The 7,295-nt window shown below is 41.0% G+C and overlaps 2 non-coding genes across 2 annotated transcripts; both read left to right on the top strand.

Annotated features, from left to right (window-relative positions):
• Window positions 1-6,837: 6,837 nt before the first annotated feature.
• On the top strand, window positions 6,838-6,911 carry trnai-aau (transfer RNA isoleucine (anticodon AAU)). Its single transcript has one exon. It is a non-coding gene; the product is annotated as a tRNA-Ile (tRNA).
• A 179-nt stretch (window positions 6,912-7,090) lies between these two features.
• On the top strand, window positions 7,091-7,162 carry trnaq-cug (transfer RNA glutamine (anticodon CUG)). The gene has a single exon. It is a non-coding gene; the product is annotated as a tRNA-Gln (tRNA).
• The last annotated feature ends 133 nt before the right edge of the window (window positions 7,163-7,295 follow it).

The following is a 7,295-nucleotide window of genomic DNA, read 5'->3' on the forward strand; positions in this document are numbered from 1 at the left end:
AAAACGAAACGAAAATGCCTCACAGTTGTTGCGCTGTCGGTTGTACAAATCGTAAAGATGGTAAAAACAAGCATGTGCATTTTTATCGCACGCCAAAAGGGAAACGTCCAATCGAAAAACGAAGAAGACAGGCGTGGATTCATGCGATCCGTTGGGATTACAAAATTAGAGTTATCTGAGCAAATTCACATTTGCAAGATTGAAGAGCGAGGAAAAGCACAAGGCCAGACTCTGACTGAAGTTTAATCAAAAGATGTGTGCAAAAGCTCTACACCCAGCCATACTGATATATAGTCTGGAGTTATTAGATTGCCCCGTTTATGATGGATCATTCAAAAGGAAAAATGAGTCGTCAACCTGGGGAAAGAAAGAAAAATAAATCGACACCCCCCCCTTCAATTGCTTTGGGATGAAACCATAGTTTATTCAACCTCCTTGACTAGAGTGAAAAATAAAAATTGTGCTTGAGGTTGTTCAGGCTTCTACCATGAAATACAATATCAGGGAGAAAAGTGAGGCCAAAGCAGAAGAGGGAGAAACCTGAAATGACCTGTACAGATTCCTAGGAACACAGTAACTATAAATCTACTTAGCATTTGTACAGATTTATCTTGTCATAAAACGCTGTTGATACGGTCTGTATGTCTACTACTCATCACAGTTATGCAGCTATCACGAGAGGCTTATTGTTAGCAAATCTGTGTATATAACAAAATGCAACAAAATCGTTTCATCACTGAAGTTTTTCCACAGCCACCCCCGCCTTTAGATCAAAGCAAATGTATGTCTTCCCTGCAGCAAAGCACAAGATCCTATGGGTGGTTAGTATATATATATTCTTATAGACAAAATTGCTATTTGACAATATGTATTCACATAAACCCCCTCCTCTAATGTATGGAAGACACTTTATGATATAAATTAACCTAAAATAACATAACCTGGAGGATATATATATATATAAAGCTTTTGAAAGTTAAAGATAGCAAATGCATTTTCAGTTACAACTTTAATCTGCCAAAGCCACAGAATATTCAGTAAGCTAACCAGCTGAGGCAGGGCTGCCAGATAAGATTAGTAGAAGGCAAATTAAATGATAATTTCAATGTTGTCTTCCATTATGGTCCACATGGAAATGAAAAATTCAGGTTCGAGGGAGAAGTGCATTGTTATTGGAATAAAACACAATTTCCAAACCAAAACATAATTTTCCTTAAAATGTGTGTGATTGTACCCTGACCCAACCCAGCTCTAAGGTCAAAAGCACATTTTTAATCACGCTACATGTTCTTAGGCTTACTAACATTGAACATCTGTACACAATCAGGCCAAGGTATTATTCATAGTGTCTCATATGAATAAGGGCCTTGTCTTTAAATTAAAGCTTATTTGTGCAAAATACTCACAAAATCATCATGACAGACACCACTGGTAGTGTAGCAGAAGCAGTATTTGGAGATTAAGGACACTTATTAACAACAATGCCACTGGTTAAATCAAGACCAGAAAGAGACATGGCACTTGATATTTGTTTTCTTAGGAAAGGCTCGGCGTTCTCTCTCGACATCCAGCCTTGTAGCTCTATGACTGGGTACAAGGAGTGTACAGAGTTCTTAAGAAAAGAAAAAAAAAGAAAATGTAATGAATGTCTAGTATGAACAATGAATGTATGAAGAATGTAACACTGTACCGATGTCAACAATAGATATAGTAAACATTCAAAGGCAGACCTTTAAACAGTTCATAGTAGTCTTGTAGACAGTGTTATATCTCCATATTGATATATCGCCAAACTGATAGATAGTGAAACAAACAAGTCTATAATGTGATTGTTTTTTTTTTTTTTCTGTGGAAAAAGGGGAACATAGTATATGGGTTTGAACATATACATGGAGTAATACGGTGGTGAGCTTATACTATAGGTAATATGACGAGAGGCCAGTAGGCGTGCTCTCAGGCGGATGTACATAAGTAGAACTGAAGTCGGTTAGGATACATATGCACGGTTCTGGTTCTTTGTTCCTGAATAAAGTTCATAAAAAGGACTACCCGCCAGTCTGCTCATCAGTATAAACCACAAGTCCTGCTAATGTACAACTCTTTGCATCAAAATAAGACAGGTCCTTATTCACCTAAATTCAGTGCCTCTTCTGGAAGCAAAATATTAATAAAATTATACCAAAACTTTTTACCCAAAATTAAATCAACAGAGCACTGCTTTCACTTTCATGTTGTTCCTGCTAATTAACACATCTTTGCATCAAAATAAGAGTTAAAATAACGTTATTAATCACCTGAATTCAGTGCATCTCCGAGAAGCAAAATATAAGTAAAACTGGCCAAGTGGAATGCAATTGCATTGGTTATTTCAGTCTGTCTTTGGGAGTTTGATACAGTGGTGTGCTGTACAGGGTCGCTGTTATGGATGTCTGAGTTGACGTTGGACAAGGACGGGGACTTAGTGAGGTAACATTACTGACATTCTTCTTGGCCTTCATGCATTCGTCATACTGCAGTTTGTGCTGTTTTTTCAGGTGGTTGAACAGGTTAGTTGTGTTGTGTTGCCTTGTGGTGCAGACACAATTCTATAGCATATGGTTTGTTCTTGGTTAACATCGCCATCTTACAATGCTGTGATTGCAACATTCCCTAGTCCTCTGAGTAATACACATGGCCTTTGAAGCTCTAATTAATTGTCACACCCATATTTGCATATGAAACTGCTCGTTGGTTTCGGTCATTATGCAATTGCATTGTACTGTATTGTTTATAAGGGGTGCGGATACCTGCAGACAGCTTAGTTTAGTCGAGTCATTTTTATTTCTATAGCCCAATATCACAATTACAAATTTGCCTCAGTGGGCTTAACAGCAACACAGCATCCTGTCCTTAGACCCTCTCAATGGATAAGGAACAACTCCCTAAAAAAAAAAAAAACCTTTAACAAGGAGAAAAAATAGGAAGACACCTTAGGGAAAGCAACAGATTAGGGATCTCTCTCCCAAGACAGGAAACGTGCAATGGATGTTGTGTTTACACAATTTACACAATACAACATTGAAAGAAGATAAACAGAATGGACTTGTAAAATTTGTGAAGAATATGATGCACAGGATGCCAAGCAGTGTCCAGACGCCAGCGGAACAGTCCAGGACCCAAGCCATGCGACCAGCATCACCATGTAAAAAAGAAAAAAAATTTGATCTATAAAAAGCAAATGTGATGAGGGGAATGGCAGGCAGCGTCCAAGTGGTGACCACCATCAGGACGGAGACCTGGGAGGAGAACCGACTGCACGTGCACACAAGGAAGACTCACATGACACCATTCACGCATAGAAAATGAGAAAGAAGAAGACATCATTCAGAGAGAGAGAAAAGACATGTGAAAGAAGAGAACAGTTTTCAATAGTCAGTCATAATCTATATGCTATAATCTTGTCGGCAGAACAGCGGTTGGTAAATTTATTGAGACAGAGAACTGACCCACCATGCAGTACAGGTTATGAAGCACTCAAAGGCATCTAATTGTAAGCTAAGGCAAAAAGATGAGTTTTAAGTTTGGGTCTAAAGGACTCAACAGACTCTGATTGTCTGATGGCAGCAGGCAGGTTATTCCACAAGAACGGAGCCTGATAGGAAAAGGCCCTGCCACCAGCTGACTTCTCTTTAACTTTGGGTACACACAGGAACCCTGTATTTTGAGAGCGAAGAGCTCGAGATGGAATGTAAGGTTTAAGGAGATCAGACAGATAGGATGGGCAAGCCCATTTAGGATTTTATAAGTCAGCAGAAGCACCTTGTATTCTGATCTAACATGGATAGGTAGCCAATGAATGGAGGCAAGAATTGGTGTAATATGATCAAATTTCCTAGATTTAGTTAGGATTCTAGCAGCAGCATTCTGAACCATCCGAAGACTTTTAGTACTAGAATGTGGCAGACCTGAGAACAGAACATTACAGTAATCAAGTCTGGGGGAAACAAATGCATATATTAGAGTCTCTGCGTCAGCCATGGAGAGAAAAGTCCGAATGTTTTCTGTTACATAAGTGAAAAAAGGCAGTCTTGGTGATTTCTTTAATGTGCTTATCAAAGGAAAGGCTGGGATCAAATGTAACACCAAGATTTTTGGCTGCCACACTTTGTGAAACCAGAGAGTTGTCGATTGTTATCGTTACTTGATGAAGTTGGTGTCTGTGTCTAGCAGAGCCAATGACCAGCATCTCGCTTTTATCCGAATTGAAAAGCAGAAAGTTAAGTGACATCAATTTTTCACAGTAGCCAAGCAGGCCTCTAAGTTAGTCATTTGAGTATGATTTGAGTGACTTCTTCAGTTTTGACTGAAGAGGTCACTTAGTTGAGTGATGAAACGTATCTGTCAATAAACGTTGTATCCAGATGAACTGATATATATATCAGTTTAGTACTTATTTGATTTTCTTACCTGGATTATTGAGCATGCATAAAACACTTCCCTTTAACTCTTGCTGGTATCCTTTTGTCACAGATCACTCCTGACACTCTTCTCCACCCACCCCACCCTGCCTCCACTCTTCACCTCTTTTCCACACTTCCCGTTACTTTGAACAGTCGACCCCAAGTATTTAAACTCATCCACCTTCGTCACCTCTACTCCTTGCATCCTCCTCATTCCGCTGTCCTCACTGTCATTCAAGCATATGTAGTCCGTCTTGCTCCTACTGACTTGACAGTGCATACCTCCACCTCTCCAGGCTCTCCTCAACCTGCTCCCTACTCCCACTACAGATCACAATGTCATCCGTGAGCATCATAGCCCACGGAGAAACACCTGCCTGATCACGCCCGTCAACTTATCTATCATCATAGTAAATAAGAAAGGGCTCAGAGCTGATCGTTGATGTAATCCCACCTCCACCTTCAACCCATCTGTCATTCCTTCTGCACATCCCACCACTGCCATACTGCCCTCATACATATCCTGTACCACTCCTACATACTCTTCTGCCATTCCCGACTTCCTCGTACAGTACCACTCCTCCTCTCTTGGCAGCCTGTCATATGCTTTCTCTAAATCCACAAAGACACTATGTAACTTATTCTGATCTTCTCTATACTTCTCCATCAACATTCTCAAAGCAAACATCACATCTGTAGTGCTCTTTCGTGGCATGAAACCATACTGCTACTCGCTAATCATTACCTCTCCTCTTAACCTTGCTTCCACTACTGTTTCCCATATATACATGCTGTGGCTGAACAACTGTATACCTCTGTAGTTACTACAGCTCTGCACATCACCCTTATTCTTTAAAATCGTATGCTTCTTCTCCACTCCTCAGGCATTGTCTCACTTTCCAAAATTGTGTTAAAAAACCTAGTTGAAAATTCCACTGCCATCTCTCCTAAACATCTCCATGTCTTCACAGGTATGTCATCTGGACCAACCACCTTTCCACTCTTCATCCTCTTCATAGCTGTCCTCACTTCCTCCTTGCTAATCCACCACACTTCCTCATTCACTATCCCCACATCATCCACTCTTCTCTCGCTCTCATTTTCTTCATTCACCAGCCCCTCAAAGTACCCCTTCAACCTTCTCAACACACTCTCCTTGCTTGTCAGCACATTTCCATCCCTATCTTATATCACCCTAACCTGCTGCACATCCTTCCCAGCTCGGTCCCTCTGTCTATACAAGTCCCTTTCTCCTTCCTTAGTGTCCAACCTCTCATACAACGCACCATACGCCTTTTCCTTTACTTTCACCACTTCTCTTTGCTTTATGTCACATCTCCTGGTACTCCTGTCTACTTAATTCATCTCTCTGACTATCCCACTTCTTCTTTGCTGACCTCTTCCTCTGTATACTTTCCTGTACTTACTCATTCCACCACCAAGTTTCCTTGTCTTCCTTCCTCTGTCCAGGTGACACATGAAGTACATTCCTAGCTGTCTCCCTCACTATTTCTGCAGTAGTTACCCAGCCATTTGGAAACTCGTCATTATGACCTGTCTTAACTCCTCCCTGCACTCCATACAACAGTCTTCCTTCTTCAACTCCCCCCATTTGATCCTTGGCTCTGCCTTCACTCTCTTGCTCTTCTTGATCTCCAAAGTCATCCTACAGACCACCATCTGATGATGCCTAGTTACATTCTCCCTCGTCACCACCTTGTAGTCTCCAATCCCTTTCAGATCACGCCTCATGCATAAGATATACTCCACTTGTGTGTACCTTCCTCCACTCTGAACACCCTGTGTTCCTCCCTCTTCTTGGAAATATGTATTCACCACTGCCATTTCCATATTTTTCATAAAATCCACCACCATCTGTCCTTCCACATTCCTTTCCTTGACACCATACCTACCCCCTCCCCCTTATCACCTCTGTTTCCTTCACCAACATGCTTACTGCAGTCTGCTCCAAACACCACTCTCCTCCTTGGGTACACTCTCCACCACTTCATCCAACTTACTCCAGAATTCTTCCTCTTCCATCTCACACCCAGCTTGCAGGGCATATGCGCTGATAACATTCATCCATCACACCTTCGATTTCCAGCTTCATACTCATCACTGTCTGAAACTCTTCACCTCCGGCATACTTTTCCTTCAGAAATACTCTTCAGTCTTGTAGCAGCGTAAGTGACAACGGAAAATGTTGCACAGTAAAAATCCCAGTCTCCGTCTGATTTATTGATTCCCACGTCAAAATATTACAGGTATACTTTTCTACAAGTACACCTTATAACTAGACATCGCTTATCTTTGGAAAAAGAATTCAACGCTGGATAAAACGTGAATTTGAATATTATTGATATGAATCTATATGTGTTAGACAGATGTCTCAAGCGGCCGGTTAGCTCAGTTGGTTAGAGCGTGGTGCTAATAACGCCAAGGTCGCGGGTTCGATCCCCGTACTGGCCAGTTATTTTTCATGGCGTTCATTAACTGCTATTGTTTCTCTCTCGAGTAGGCTATTTGTGTGTGGTAAGGCAGCGCTTTTCAAGACGTCACTACTTTTATTCCCATAAACATACTACCGAGTTACTCTTTCGTGCGTTTCATCTGATAAAGCAAGTAATTTCTGTTCGGTCTGACGGAATGGTTCCATGGTGTAATGGTTAGCACTCTGGACTCTGAATCCAGCGATCCGAGTTCAAATCTCGGTGGAACCTATGTTTTCTTCACCTCTTAGCTTCAATGTATTGTCCGATCTACATCTCCGAGTCAAATTATAGACAAAACAGTGTTTTATCTCTATGAACTACTTACTAAGCTATTGGACATCAACCTCAAACTATACTAGAC

The sequence above is a fragment of the Lampris incognitus genome, chromosome 5, assembly GCF_029633865.1.
Source record: "Lampris incognitus isolate fLamInc1 chromosome 5, fLamInc1.hap2, whole genome shotgun sequence".
Classification (NCBI taxonomy): domain Eukaryota; kingdom Metazoa; phylum Chordata; class Actinopteri; order Lampriformes; family Lampridae; genus Lampris; species Lampris incognitus.